The sequence below is a fragment of the Callithrix jacchus genome, chromosome 11 (genome assembly GCF_049354715.1).
Source record: "Callithrix jacchus isolate 240 chromosome 11, calJac240_pri, whole genome shotgun sequence".
Classification (NCBI taxonomy): domain Eukaryota; kingdom Metazoa; phylum Chordata; class Mammalia; order Primates; family Cebidae; genus Callithrix; species Callithrix jacchus.
The window spans coordinates 27,730,272-27,746,612 of record NC_133512.1 but is presented as its reverse complement, the minus strand read 5'-3'; the positions used below and the strand labels follow the sequence as shown (position 1 = coordinate 27,746,612).

General features: G+C 45.3%; 1 protein-coding gene across 11 annotated transcripts in view; it reads right to left on the bottom strand.

Moving 5' to 3' along the window:
- Window positions 1-12,844, bottom strand: part of NOD1 (nucleotide binding oligomerization domain containing 1) — a 56,100-nt gene extending 43,256 nt beyond the window's left edge. For 6 of the 11 annotated variants that reach the window (XR_013523899.1, XR_013523896.1, XR_013523897.1 and 3 more), the window contains exons 1-2: window positions 12,727-12,844; window positions 1,261-1,386 (exon numbers count right to left, since the gene is read on the bottom strand). The gene's annotated coding sequence lies outside the window, so the exon portion shown is untranslated. The remainder of the gene's footprint in view (window positions 1-1,260; window positions 1,387-12,726) is intronic. The other 5 variants (XR_013523900.1, XR_013523898.1, XM_035253519.3 and 2 more) reach the window with 1 other exon arrangement.
- Window positions 12,845-16,341: the final 3,497 nt, after the last annotated feature.

The window sequence follows — 16,341 nt, the reverse complement described above, 5'->3', positions numbered from 1 at the left end:
TATGGGTTATAGGGGAGTTTTCAAAGACTTTTCCCCTCCTTCCTTGAAAACCAACACAATGGTAGAAGTATTCTGTTCATCAAACAATCAAACAGTTCAGGTTCTTCTCCAAGACACTTGGTAGGATTACACTTCCCTACCTGCTTGAAGTTACAGGCTTTAACTCATGAAACAGGAGCAGAAGTGGAATGTGCTGCTTTGGGTAGGAAGCTTTTAGGCATCGGTGCATAATTTATCAATGTGCAATTTTTTTTTTGCTTCTGGCACTACGATTGGCTCAAGATGGAGGCAGCTGCATCAGCTCAGGCCCACAAATAACCACCATGATTAGCTCTTGTCAACTCGCAACGGACATAAAATACGAACAGGAAATAAACCTTGATTGTTTGATAGCCGGGGATGGTGGTACATGCCTATAGTCCTAGCTACTCAGGAGGCTGAGGCAGGAGGATCACTTGAGCCCAGGACTTCAAAGTTTGAGGCTGCAGTGAGCTATGGTCACACCACTACACTCCAGCCTGGGTGACAAGTGAGATCCCTGTTTCTAAAAAAACACATAAAACAAAAAAACCTTGGTTGTATGAGCCTACTATATTAAAGGACCCCTCTTAGCACAGAAAACTCACTACAACCTTTTTCAGATACCATATTTATGCAATTAAGATTTAAGATAAAATATAACACCATTCCATGTCTACCTCAGACTTAGCCGTAATCTATATAGGGAAATACTACTTTACTAGGCTGAGAGAGATAGAGACAGGTAAGCCAAGCACCTTCTTCGTTTGTCCTGAGGTTATAGCATTCACCTGCTCCCAAGTTGCGTTGGGTCCCTGGTCCTGCCACCTTACTCCACCCCTTACTTGGTCCCACAGAACCACAGTCATCATTTCTGTTAGAATCATTGGGTGGGTGCCGTTAAAAGCCAACCAGATCTGTGATGAAAAAGAACATGACGGAGCTACATGTACTGACATAAAAAGATCCTTGAGACATCTCATCACTTGAAAAATGCAAGCTGCAGAAAGAAAAATAGGGTATGATAACATTTATGTGGCTTGCCCATTTCCCCTGTTCCGCAAATACACAAAACACTCCACATTTTCTGTAGGCATACATCTGTGAACATAAATGCTAAGAAAACTACCTGTGAGAAGATACACTGTGTAAGAATAAAAATTACTTCTGGAAAGGGAGAGGATGCCAGGAGGAGGGCAGTACTTTTATTCATAACGTTTTATGAGAAGGCTACACACTCACATGATTAAATTGTTTTAGAGCCTCTTCATCACTAGGGCATCTCAGGATCTCTTGAGTCAGGCCAGCACCACACTCTCAGCGACTGCCTTCTTCTGAGGAACTTTCAACTCAAATGGCCCACTTGCCCTGGAGAGAAAATGCTCAGTCTTCATTAAACTAAATGATGGTTCATTAAGACCAAGCAAATGCAGATGAGATGTTAAACACTTTCTGTGCACCTGTAAGTAACTAAAAAGCTCTTCCTGTTTTGGGAAAATATCACAGTAAATCTGATGGGATTTTGGATGGGAACACTTATACTTTGCTTTAAATTTAGTAGAAGGCCATCAACTTAGGGTATTACCATTAAGCCTGGTTAGAAATAAGGAATATAAAGTGAAAAATCAGTCCCCACAAAAACAGTACAGAGCCAAACTCAACAATACTGGCTTTCAAGTGGATTTTTAAAATCCCAGAGCCACAAGAAATACCATACTGAAGAAATGATCAATGATTGCCAAACGTTTCATTTCCTTTGTCTTGTATTTCCTCTCCTTTTCATATAACACATACCTCTGAACGCTTCAAAACATTAGCAGCTCAACTGCCTTCTGGAACATTCTGACACTGAGTGATATTTTCATTTTGATTTCTCAGCAGCAAATGGATGATGTCAAAGGGGCCTCATGTTTTCCCGGCCAGCATCAGCTGCAAACCCAAATGGTTATTACCACGGAAACTAGTTCAGTTTCTTTTTCTGTTTCTGTTAAAAACACATCCTATCACCAAAGTTTAATCAGCAAATGCCATCTCTGGTAAAGCCGCAACCTGCCATACATAATATGGACTTCTAAAACATTCTGCCCACCACCATCCTGGACAACGGGAATAGATAACAAATATTCATTTATTGAATGAAGTAAGTTAAAGCCATCATTCCCTGCCCACTTCCTGTAGGTACCTGCCTACCTTAGAGGTGATATAACCCAGATTGCAAATGTCAATTAGAGCGGGCTCCACCGACCTGACCCCCAGAAAAACTTGCACACATATATCCATGAATGTGGGGACCACATCTGAATTCTCCTTTGGGAAATGACTTCTCTTGAATATCATTCATTTTGGTGAATTTAATCCACAGGCTCCACAGTTTCACAAGAAGATAAGTATACTCTACTTGTGGACATGCACTGTGTGGATGTTCAGAAATGCAGTGATAACATGAAGAACAGGTTTCATCATTCTGCAAGTTACCCAACAGTAAGCTGGGCAGATGAAGCCATGCCAACAGCATCTGGCAGGAGCCAGCACCAAGCACCTTTTACACAGCTTCAACAGAGCTGCATGAAGAACACACACACTTGGTCTGCTCAAACGGGGTCCTACTTTTCCTGCTGCATGATCCACAACAATCTGTGTTTTTGTTGTATGCTCTTCTTGCTTGGTTTACAATTTCTTAAGGAACTTAACATGGAAACCAAGTCATGTGTGTCTTCTGCCATACCAGAACACTATGGACAGCTGACTCTGGAGAAAATTTAGCAGATGGATGAAGCTACAATTATTATTGGAAGCTTTTTAACTCCATTAACGCTCATTGACTTTAAGTAGCTGAAAGCACTTAATCCCTCTGAATTTGAAAGCACATGGAAGTCAGTCCTTCTTGGTACCTCCTTTCTCTCTCCCCACTTTGTTCCCCTCTCTACTCCCTCTTCTGTCTACCTCCCTCTCTCTCTCATACAAAGTACCTTATAGTGTGAGCCCCAGACACACAGACACGCCACCCTGCCTACAAAGGACGGAATGCAGACAGCCAATGTCAGCATTGGGGAGGGACCACAGTGGAATGCACAAGTCCTTTCACAGCTGCCAGGGCCTTCTGGGAAGTCCAGTGCCTGCCCCCACATCTCTCAGAGCCAAACATCTTCTGGTCAGGAAACCCTCTTTAGAGTGCACAGAGAGCCAGCTCCTACCCCGTCTGCTGAAATCCTGGGCTCTTGAAGTCAAACAGAATGTTGTCCGAGCCACCCATTTTAGAGATGGGAAAACTGAGGCCCTGGGCACGGCCCCTGGACTTGTCTGGATCAATCAAAACCAGCTTCCAAGTCTCCTGGCTCCGAGACAGTTGCTTCTTTTGTCTACTTCTGGCCAGGGTAGCCCCCTTAGTAGCCAAGCATTTTCTCCATCCCCCCAGCAGAGACGACACCTGTCAGAACAGGGACCCTACCCTGTCCCTTCCCTAAGCCTGTTAGAATTCGCTTGGGGTGGCTGGCAAAATATTACAGAAAATATTTAGGAAAAGTTATAGATTAGTCTCAAACCCTTTGAAAGGCCAAAAGGTTTTATTGAGGCAGGTTGAAGGCATGGGAAAGAGATAGAGAAGATCAAAGGCCTGACCCCACACCCATTTGTCTCCACTCTGTTTCCTCATGTTAATTTTGTGCTGGGTGGCCCTCTCTGGGGAGGATCAAAGGGGAATTACCTGTTAATAGTATTTACTCTGGGCCCCGGAACCTAAAGCTTTTACCAGTCATAAAACCACTCTTTTAATCATGTTAATTATCCACAAGTGTGTTAACTTAGAACATCTGCTATGAATAAAAGTGTGGATGGACAGAGGGTCTTGGTCGATGGGTTGCATTTCACCCTCTGAAAGCAGCCAACAGCCATCCCTAGCCCACTTGTATTACTGTAATGTGTGAGAGTGCATTCATTCATCCATCAATGAGTCAGGGTCTGCATGTCAGACTTGCGCAGGTGATGAGCGACGTCTCATAAGCCCATCTCTTTCTGCTGGGAAGGCCCATGGTATTCTATCCTCACCTCTCTGTGAAGATGTGGGACTTTCTGTCCTAAGCTGATTATTTTCCTTTCACATTGGTTGGTAGTGGCAGTGAAGGGCACAGACTCTAAAGCCAGGCTATCTTGTTCCAATCACCAGCTATGTGACTTGGACAAATAATGCTCCCTTCTGTGCTTCTGTTTTCTTCTCTTTAAGTAAAGATAATAACTGTACCTACCTCACGTAGGGATCTCTGTGAGCATGCAAAGAGTTAATACACATACAGTGTTTAGAACAGCACCAGTCACGTAGTAAACACTGGCTGTGAGCCATGAGAGGGCAGCCTAGGCCAGCATTTCCAGCTGTCATCTTCAAGGCCAGCACTGATGATAAGGGAGGGTGTCCCTCTGGTGAGTCACCGGATCTCCAGCACACAGAGGATGCCAGATAGAAACCACCGAATGAATAAATCTGCCTGGTGCACTGCGTAGAGCAGGTGCTTCATCATGTCCACTGATACGTGGATTTCCATAATTCACAGCCTCACTTAGGGGATGTCACTTACCAAGTTTATTGGTGAATAAATTCAATTGTCCATCACCAATATTTTCTATTGCTCTAAGGCATTTATCTTCACTGCTGTCTTTAAAGGGTTAACCAGAGCCCAGTTGTCAATGTCCAAAGCATTGCCTGTGCGACCACTTGGTACTTAATCATCTACTGCTTGACATTTTCTTGGTTTTATCCAGGCTTTGAAAAACAAAGTTCCAAAAACACTGCACTTGATATTTATCTCTGAGGGGCCAGTGAATAAAAATATCTTAATGAACAAAGTCAACAGAAAACAGCAGAGCCTCAAAGCAGAAACCTGTTTCCTGGAACTCTGTGAGAGGGCTGAAATGTTTATGCAGAGGAAAGTGCCACAGAAGTGGCTGATCTGGAAGCTGGAGGACATCTGGAGATGGCATTTAGAACTGACACAGAAAGTGTCTGGGGCTTATCAAATGAAAAGCACTCCACAAGAACAAAATATATTAGTCACCACCAATGTGGGAATTGAAACCGGGCCTGCAGCGAATAAACACTCTGCTGATCGCTGGCCAAAATGCTTAGCTGAGGGCTTTTGTACTAACCCCACTGAACATGTATCCAGAGTCAGCAAGCATCTGGGGCACAAACCTGTCACAGCACTAGGTGGGAGAGTACCCAGGGATTTATGTGCAGTGACCCTGAGTGGCAATAAGAGGTTGAGAAGATGACAGAGCCATAACCCCTTAACTACCTGCCCCAGAGACTGCCCCACCCCCAGGCCAGGACTGCTCTCTCCCCTCACCAAGGGGAGAGAATACTTGAATAACTGTTGATATCTGAATAATGAACAGTTATTCATGTTAAGGAGTAGGCATGCCCAACCAGCCAAGATACACCTGACCTGTAACATACGTGGCTTTGCAACCTCATGACCACTTCACAGCAAAAAAGGAGAAACGGGGTCAGCACAGAAGCCCAAAGCATCCAGCACGCGGTGCTGAGGATGTGGGCCCCACACAGTGGACGCTTTTCCTGTGACCTGAAAGCTCCCAATAAAGAATTTCTTTTTTCCAAACCCTTGCCTCCCAAGTACATGCAAATGATGAATTCAGATTTTCAAAGGCGAACGGAGCAGGGAAGGCACCACCTTTGGGACTTCTGGGCAACAGCCAGGAAGAGTAGAACAGACTAGCATGAAAATCTGACAGCCCTTCCCTTAGCCAAGGGGCCCTGACATTTTGTGCCTGCAGATTCTGACCCCCTAACCTGTACATACCCAAAGCCCCTCCAATCTTTGGGGTCTTTTGTTTCGGTTTCCAAGGAGCCAGGAAGGACTGGACTCCACCCTAGTCCATCCACCGAGGCTCCTGATGAAGGACGCTGGGTGCCTGGGAGGCCCACACCCATTAACACTCACCTGTCTCAGAAACTACGGACTAGGTGCTGTGGGCTGTGCAGACCTGGCTCCAAATCCTCCTCCTGCCTTCTTTTCATTGTTTTGAACCCCAATTCCCTCATCTGGAGATTGAAAACCAGAAGCTCCAGAATTGTTTCACACACTAAAACAAGGTTTATAAAGCTCAATAAGAAGAGACTGTTGATTATCTGAATAAATAGAGGTGGCTAACCATCTTTTTCTTATATATTATGAATGACAGGGAAAAGTTGGGAGAGACAATTCCTCCATACCTTTCCTCTACACTTCAGAATAAAATCCCAAATCCTCACCCAGCCCAGGAGGCCCTGCTTGGCCTGAGTGTGGCCTGTTATTTAGCTCTGTGTCCTCCTGGGCTTGGGCCATACTCACTCACATCCTTCCCATCCACCTCCCAGTCTTTGAACCCACTGTTTCCTGCATCCAGCATGTTTCACACCAAGTCCTAGTTGAAAAGGCTCATTCCTTGAGATGTGTCCCCAGACTCTCAATTCGAGTACCACTCTGATCTTCTGTCTCACGACATGCTGTTGTTTTCACTTAAAGCACATTCCACAAGTTATAATTATGTGAGCTTAGTGCCCTAACCTCCCACTTATGGACTGATATTTGTGTCCCTCCAAAGTTCACATGGTGAGGGAGAACCCCTGATGTGATGGTGTTTGCAGACAGGGCTGTTGGGGGGTGAATAGGTTTAAATAAGGTCATGGGGATGGAGCTCCAATGATGGGATTAGTGCCCTTATGGGAAGAGCCATGAGAGACCTCTTTCACAAACCAGGAAGAGGGTCCTCACCAAACCCCCATGCTGGCAACCAGATCTCACACTTTGAGCCTGCACAACTGTGAGAGATGAACGTTTGTTGCTTAAGCCCCCCAGTCTATGATAGTTTTAGCAACCCAAGCTAAGACATTCTCCCCAACCCCCAGCCTACAAACTCCTTATGGCCAGCGACTGGGTCTGTTTCATTCATTGCTATAATCCAAGTACTTAGTAGACTCCTGGCACCAGCAAGACTTTCTGATAATATTTGTTGATTTAACATGTTGCAGAGTTGAAGCCCAAAAGAGCCAGGAGGAACCAAGAGCTACAAATAGCTTTCTAACAGCCTTCCACACCAGGGTGGGGGGCCAGCAGAGCAGTTCACACCCACAGAAAGCCAGAAAAACAATTGCCACCTCATTATCAGAAAGACTAGCGCAGCCACAGCTCATTCCACTGAGAATCTGCCTTTCTGAGCTCCCAGATTTCACTGACCCAGACCTCAGGGAAGATTGCCAGAACTCAAGAAGAGGCAAAAGCCACTGGGGTAAAGGAGACAAAAGATGAGTAAGGAATGTCAAAAAGGGCGGTGGACTTAGAGCAGACCACCGCCCCTTTGACGTGATACTGTTTTCAATACTGTTGCTGTCCCCATCTGAGTCTCAACCTGGGCTCTCCCAGGCCTGGTTTCTGTCTCCCAAACACCCCCCACATGTCTAGGGGAAGGCACGTTTTCTTACTCAGGGGCTAACAACCTCAGTGCATCAAGATGACATTTATCTCAAAACAAACATTGTAACCCACCCAAAAATGTTAGTCAATACCAGGATCCAATATCTTTGTTTTATGGGTTTTTTTAGTTGATATTAGATTAACCAGCCTAAGCAATGGGTGAAGTTTAGAGTTACCTGGGGGTGAGAGGAGGGACCGGGGGAGTGAATTGCCACTTTCACTTCCTAAGTAAGCTGCTCTTTGGAAGCAGGGGCTCTGTTTCCAGAAACATGGCTCTACACAGAGCATAAACAGCACTGTCTGTTAGTGGCAGGAGGTGGGCTTCAGGAGGTAGGCAGAGTAAGCAGGGACAGGGTATCACTGAGCAGCTGAGCCCGTGGTCAAGAACAGGAGCTCTGCTTCAAGTCCTGGGATGGACGTTAGCCTAGTTATTTCACCTTGATGAGCCTCGGTTTTCTCCTCTGTAAAACAGGGGAAATGATAACCACTGCATAGGGTCGTTGGGAAGATAAAATGAGCTAAAAACAAGCAACAAAAACCCTAAACTCTTAGACTAGTGTGGGACACAGGTAGTCTACAGAAATGCTATTCTTATGTAGTGTCTACCAGATCAGACCTGTTATCATTTTACTTAAATCAAGCCTCAAAGCAATCTTTCCAGATGGGCAGAGTTAGCGCATTTTACAGAGTCAAAAGCCGAGGCTCATGAGGATTGAAAACCTTATCTGAGGCAGGGCATGGTGGCTCATGCCCAGCACTTTGGGAGGCCAAGCCGGGTGGATCATGAGATCAGGAGTTTGAGACCAGCCTGGCCAACATGGTGAAACCCCGTCTCTATTAAAAATATGTATTTTTAAAAAATCCTTCTGTGAAGTCACACAACTAGGAGATGGGAAGACCAGCCCTGGAAGCTTCATCATCATCCTCTTTATCATCATCATTGTGACTTACTAGAGGATGGTGATGTGCTAAGCACTTTACAGAGATTAGCTCATCAGATACTGAAAACTACCTAGCAAGGAAAGCATTATTGTATCTATTTTACACAGGAGGACACAGAGTTGGAGTGGCCAAGGATCTTGGGTAAGGTCATACAGTAAGTTAAGGCAGTGATCCCCAACCTTTTTGACATGAGGGACTGGTTTGATGGAAGACAATTTTTCCATGGACAATTTTTTCACAGGGGAGTGGGGGCAAGGATGAGATGGTTTCAGGATGAAACTGCTCCACCTCAGATCATCAGGCACTAGATTGTCATAAGGAATGCGCAACCTCGCAGTTCACAATAGGGTTCCTCCCCCGTGCCCATGAAAATCTAATGCTACCGCTGACTTGACAGGAGGCAGAGTTCCGGTGGTAATGCTTGCTTGCCACCGCTCACCTCCTGCTGTGTGGCCCCGTTCTCAACAGGCCACTGACTGGTACCCATCCAAGGCCTAGGGATTGGGGACCCCTTAGTTAAGGAATAAAATAGGAACTTGATCCTGGTTCTGATCCCAAAACCCATTATTTCTTCCATTTCAGTCCTGCATGTCTGGTGAATGTTATAGGTCTCACATCTCCACTTGAAATCATCAGCATGCCTGTTTTCAATTAAGTATAAAATACTAGCTTTGTTAAATGGAGTCCGGGAATGGCCCACTCATTGAAGGGGCCTTTGTTGTTGTAAGCAGTTAGGATAGCCCCTGCCAAAAAAGCCTAGCTTTCCCCCAGTTCCTTCCAAGAAGGTTGGTTTTGAGGTCATAGGCGGTAACCTGGGCCTGTGTTACAAGAAGCATGGGAAGTTCTTACTCATTAGACCTTTAATTTTTTGGGAATTAGAACAGAAATACTCTCCCAAGTAAATCATCTTCTCTCAGCTCTGCTATCATATTGCTAAGCCAGGCACAGTTGCATGTGGCTCTGAAAATATTCACCAAGTGACTCCATCCTCCCAATTCTGACCCTAACCTGTATGGTGGCAATGACAGAACAGAAGGCCAAGGGACATCAACTTTCTGAAACAAATATAATCATGGTGAATATTCATGTTTTATTAAAATCTTAATCTGCCAAAACCTGGCACTAATCTGGTGCTCACTTTGCAATTATCTGGGCCCTTCCGTTGACCTGTTTTTTCTTTAAACGACAGTGCTCTATAATTTGGATGAAAAGGACCCTTCAGTAAAACAAATTCTAACATGGCAGTTTATTAGAGAGTAACTTTTAATTTCAATGTAGTATGATACAAAATTGCTTTGTTGGGTCTAAGGATGGGCATCCCTCATCAGAGAACTCTGCCCCATTAGAGGACCAAGATAAGATCCCTTCAGAGTGGCACCATCTCCGGTTGGCTCAATGGCTCCAGAGACAGGGAGAATGGCAAAGGGAAGGAGTGGTGGCATGTCTGCCTTGGCCAACTCTGCACAGGAATCTCTGCCCAGTTTTGTCTGTGGCAGTTCCAGATAAAACACATGTTTAAATAAGAATTCAAGCCAGGAAGTCTTAGCAATATATGACTTGGACAAACTTTCCAGTATGGGTAAAAAGCATCAACGAACTGACCTACCAGTGACTACTCACCTGTCACCACAGGAATCAAGTTGAGAAACAACACTTGCCTTCAACGAGTATTTGACACACTAAAGAGTTTTGCAAGAAATAAGTTCAGATCTTTTAGGTAGATCAAAGGAAGCCCATTGTGTGACATGCAACTGACTGTCCCCAGGAGATAAAACAGGACTTCTGAAAACTGGCAAAATACCTACAGCTTCTGCAGGACAAAAATTCAGCCTAAGTACACATTTTAGCTTTTCTAATTTCTTCTTGCCTAAAAAAATTCCCCCAATAATAAGAATGATAGAAGAAACTAGTAACTTAAACCTTAAATCCTACATTCATATCTTAGATTTTGAACAAATATTGAATCCTTTTATTTGGATAAGAGATGACTTTGATAGTCTTGTGTAAGCAAATATCAGTGCTCACACATACACTAGAAAAACACTTGATCTTTATGCCTACATTACTCCACTCTTCCAATTTCTGATGTCTAATCTAAATAGCACTGTTATTAGGATCAAAGTAACCACCATGATGTACAGAGCATGTAACAGATGTACCAGGGTAAAGCTCCAGCTAAGATACAGGCATCAGCAATTGTAGAATTTGGGGTCTCCCTTCCACAGATCCCTGACTGTCCTTGGTCACTGTAGAAAGATTCACTGTCCCGAGGCCAAGAGTTGGGAGCAAAACAGAAACACCAAGGGTGTGGGCTGAGGATGTTGCAAGCAGGGAGCAACACGTGTGTGTGCACATACCTGTCCACAGCCCAGCTTTCTTGGAAAGCCATTTAAAAACATATATGTGGCAACAGAAGGGAAGAAGTTTCAAGATTAAGAACAGCTTTTTGTGTGTGTGTGTGTGTGTGTGTGTGTAAAAATATTCATTCCTATCACATGCTGTAAAACTGTATTCCAATGCCATTAATACACCCTGGGGCAGTGAGGGGATTTGGTGCCTAAGATCCCAGACTTAAAGCATGCCAAGGCCCTGAGCAGGGCAGCAGGGCAGGGGAAGGAATGGAGCATTGAAGGGGACATTTTATAGACAAACATTCTCCTTCATAATGCCTGTACTAAGTAAACAATTGGTGGGCAAAAACTGCCACTCCAGTATCTAGTAACGACCCCTGCCAGAGCACCGCCTACCAGGTGTGTGATGCACATCATCTCACTGGACTATGCTAGCCTCGGGAGAGAGTTGCTCTTTATCTCCATTTTACAGGTGGGAAAACGGGCTTAGAGACGTCAAGGAACTTGCCCAAAGTCACAGCATAGACCCAGACTTGATGGGTTCCGAAGCGTGAACTTACTTCTCCATTCCCCAGAAACAAAACCTACTCTTGCAGTCTTTGAAAGACCACCCTTTTACCACTCATGCTGTGTGTTTTCAGCACAGCTTGCTTATTTGTCCGGCATATCCGGTAGAAGTCTGTACTTTGTCAATGCCTGGCTTGCTTGGATTTCAGCTACCTGGCCCCTGGCATCTACGTCTGGGTGAGAACAGGGAATCTACTTCTTTCTAAGTTGCATCGTGGAGTTACTCTTTTTTTTTTTTTTCTGAGACGGAGTTTCACTCTCGTTACCCAGGCTGGAGTGCAATGGCGCGATCTCGGCTCACCGTAACCTCCTCCTCCTGGGTTCAGGCAATTCTCCTGCCTCAGCCTCCTGAGTAGCTGGGATTACAGGCACAGGCCACTATGCCCAGCTAATTTTTTTTGTGTTGACCAGGTTGGTCTCAATCTCTCGACCTCGTGATCCACCCGACTCGGCCTCCCAAAGTGCTGGGATTACACGCTTGAGCCACCGCGCCCGGCCCCGGAGTTACTCTTTTACTTTTCCCAGAAGGTGATAGTTTATTCTTCAACAGGGGCTTTGAGGGAGAACAAACCCCGCCCTTTGGCAAGCACGGCTTATGGCTTCACCCTTAAAGTAGAAAGGCCAGAAGTCATCAAGGCCATAGGTTTACTAGCTTCCCCAGACTTAATTTCAAACACCAACAACTGCAGCCTTTCCCAGAATGCAGAGCCAATGGAACATCATCATCTGTCATTTCCTATGTTTTTCACAATGTGCCAAAACCGCTGCGCACATTGGAGGCTTTTTTGAATGTGATATTCAGGTGACCTTGCCAAGCATTGTCTCATTTCCCGACTTTGTGGACCATGAAACGCAAGGGAAGTTCTCGCCCTGCGCCCTGGACCAAGCAGGACACTGGGAGCTGCTGTGTCGTCTGCAGGCAGGACTCCATGAAGGCCCGTCTGCCCTGCCAACCTTCGGTCACTGGTGATTCCAATCTTCATCCAACGCTGGCTGCAGATTGGAATCACTTGGGGAGCTTTTAAAAGATAAGGAGGCCTGGGTCTGACTCCGTGAGATTGAGATGGAACCGATCTAGGGTGCAGCCTGGACATCTGGATTTTAAAAGCTCCGCAGGTGGTTCTAAGGTAATGGCACGATTGAGAACCCCTGCCTTAGACCACAGTGGAGGATACGATTCTGCTGACGGTGAAGTTCACCCCTCTCGACTTTCGCTACACTCTTCAAACTCGCGGGTTTCTCCGCTTGGTTCCACCAAGAGCTCCCCCAGAGCCGCGCAGCTTTCCGCCCGCACGCAGATCCCGCCTCCCCTCGCCCTCTCGCTCGCAGCGCCCAGGACCCCAGAAGCGTCTGCCCCGCGCGAATCCTCAGTTTCTGGGACTTACTTGGCCGCCAGGTTGGAGACTTCGCAGCCGCTGAGAGAAAGACAGGAGCCTGGTGAGCGCGGTGGCCCAGGAAGGCTCTGCGCCCGCAGTCGCGCGACGGAGGGGCAGGGCTGCCTGCGGTCCCGGAACGGGAACTGGCCGCGACGACAGCCCCAGCCGCGCCCTCTGTCGGCGCGCCCTAGAGCCTGCAGGCTGCTCGGGCGGGGGCGGTCAAGGCAGGGTCCCGTGGTGCTGCCGCTGGCTCTAGGGCGATTTGGTGCCTAAGATCCCAGACCTAGGCGGGGTCGGGAGAAGCTGCGTGCAGACGGGCGCCCGGTGCGGGAGGGTGAGCGGCCGCGGGGCCGTGTGGGCAGGCCCGAGTTCGCTCAGGGGTGACACATTTGGCATTCGTGGTGCCGAAGTGCCAGGCCCGCACCCCTAAAAGTGCCAACCCAGCACCTGCAACCAGAGCCAACGCCTGGACGTGATAGGGAAACTCTTGTTAAAACATGACACGTTGTCCTGATGAAATCCAGCTTAGAATAATCAAATTTTAATAACACTGCATACATTTCAATTTATACTTAAGAAAAAAATCTAAGTTTTTCTTCCTATCCTTAAATTTGTTCTTGGCAGTGCACATTTATGTTCTATGCATATGCTATAATAACTGGTAAAGGAGTTTTTAACATGCTAATAAATGTCCCCAATAAAATCGTTTTAAAACGTTTTGAATGGTGAACGTCTCCATGAGGCATATCGATGTTGCAGAAAGTTGTCATTTATTCACACTGAAGAAGTAAATTCAATCATACAGCCACTAATGCTTGTATTAAAAATTCCCATCAAAGGCTGCCTTCTGATAAACAGAAACTATGTTCTTAAACCAAAAGTGAAACTCAAACGTTAGTTGATGGGATCAAATGTGCCAACTTCTAAGCACCAGAATGATGACTAGGATATGTGAACTCCAAATATCTGAGTCAGCCTCAGTTAATTCAGAAAGTTTATTTTGCCCTTTGGGAGGCCGAGGCGGGTGGATCACGAGGTCAGGAGTTCAAGATCAGCCTGGCCAACATGGTGAATCCCCAACTCTCCTAAAAATAAAAAAATTAGCCAGGTGTTGTGGCAGGTGCCTGTAATCCCCAGCTACGGGGAGGCTGAGGCAGGAGAATCACTTGAACCTGGGAGGCGGAGGTTGCAGTGAGCCAAGGGGAGGGCAGGGAAGGGAAAAAGGAAGGAGGGAGGAGGAGAGCCAGTAAGAGAGAGAGAGAGAGAGAGAGAGAGAAAGTTAGTTTATTTTGCCAAGGTTGAGGATGCTCACCGGTGACACAGCCTGATGACATGTCCCAAGGTGGTCAGAGCATAGTTTGGTTTGATACATTTTAGAGAGACATGAGATATCAATCAATATCTGTAAGATGAACATTGGTTTGGTCTGGAAAGGTGGGACAACTCAAGCAGGAAGATCTTCCAGGTCAGGTAGGTGACAGACAAAAGTTGCATCCTTTTGAATTTCTGATTAGCCCTTCCAAAGGAGGCAATCAGATATGCATTTATCTCAGTGAGCAGAGGGGTGACTTTGAATAGAATGGCAGGCAGGTTTGCCCTAAGCTGTTCCCAGCTTGACTTTTTTCCTTTAGCTTAGTGATTTGGGGAACCCAAGATTTATTTTCCTTTCACAGATACTAATTCCTCCAGTCTATCTGTATATGAGCCTATGGCCAAAAAATTAGACACTTTTTTTTCTTTTCCCCTAGGATTCTGAACTTTATCTTCCATGTCTTCATCTCTTATTCTATTTTCCACATTGTTTCTCTGGCTGCATTCTGAGTCACTTCAGTTGTGTTTTTTGACTCAGTAATTATGTTGGAGATGTTTGAATCTGTTTTTTGACCTGTCTATGGCAGGCGGAATACTCTCCCTGCAATGATGTCCACACCCTGACCCTAGAATCTGTGAATATGGCAAAGAGGCACTAAAGTTGCAGGTGGAATGAAGATTGCTATTCACCTGAAATGGAAGGATGATCCTGGGTTATTGAGGTGGGCCCAGTGTAATCACAAGGGAACTAACAAGTGGAAGAAGGAAGCAGAACAGGGAGAACCAGAGAGATGGCAGCCTGAGAAGGACTTGCCTGGGAGGGACTCGGCCAACATGGCTGGCTTTGAAGATGGAGGAGTGAGACTGAGCCAGGGAACACAGGTGGAGTCTGCTGCTGCAAAAGACAAGGAAAGAGATTCTCCCTTAGACCCTCCAGAAGGAATGCAGTCCTGCCAACACTCCGATTTTAGCCCAATGAGACCCATTTTGGAATTCTGGCCTCCAGAACCCTAAGATAATACAGTTGTATGTTTTAAGACGCTAAATTTATGGTAACTTCTTATAGCAGCAGTAGGAAAGTAACACACCATCTATTTAAGTTCATAATTTTAACCATAATACTTATTTTCTTGGATTTTTAGATTTTGGGGGGTTATATTTCTAGTTTTCTTAATACTTTCCTTTTCTTTGTTGATTTTATAATTTAAAAACTATTTCATAGTTGTTTTGGTTTTTAAAATAATTTATTATTGAGACATAATGTTTGGCTTTTTTTTTTTTTTGAGATGGAGTTTTGCTCTTGTTACCCAGGCTGGAGTGCAATTGTGTGATCTCGGCTCACCGCAACCTCTGCCTCCTGGGTTCAAGCCATTCTCCTGCCTCAGCCTCCTGAGTAGCTGGGATTACAGGCACGCACCACCATGCCCAGCTAATTTTTTGTATTTTTAATAGAGACGGGGTTTCACCACGTTGACCAGGATGGTCTCGATCCCTTGACCTCATGATCCACCCGCCTCAGCCTCCCAAAGTGCTGGGATTACAGGCGTAAGCCACCGCGTCCAGCCAATGTTTGTATTTTTATGCACAGATTGTAATAATCAAGTCAGGGTATTTGGTGTCACCACCTCGAGTATTTATCATTTCTATGTGATGGGAACATGTCAAGTCCTCTCTTCTAGCTATTATGAAATATAAAATACATTGTTGATAACTATAGTCACTCCACTCTTATATAGAACATTAGAACTTACTCCTTCTCCCTAACTCTATTTTTGTACTCATTAACCTATCTCCTTCACCCCCCGCCCCCCGCCCCACTTGCCCTCCCTCCATTTCCAGCCTGTGGTAACCTTCCTCAAGGTTATGATGCTATTCTAACCTCTACCTCCATGAGACTAACTTTTTTTTTTTAGCTCCCACAGGTAAGTGAGAACATGCAGTATCTGTATTTTTGTACCTGGCTTATTTCACTTAACATAATGACCTCCAAATGTTGCTGCAAATGACAGGATCTCATTCTTTTTATGAACAAATAGTATTCCATCATGTATATCTTTGGTTTGTTTTTAAACTTTTTTGAGATTACTCTAAATTTACATACAGTTGTAAGAGAGATCTATGTATCCTAACCCAATTTTCCTCAGTGGTAACGTCTTGCAAAGCTATAATACAATATTGCAACAGAAGACAGACATTAATATCGTCAAGATACAGATCATTTTCATCACAACAAATCTCCTTCATGTTACCCTTTATAGCACTTCATCCTCTACTTAATGCCTGGAAACCACTGTCTGTTATCCATTTCTACAG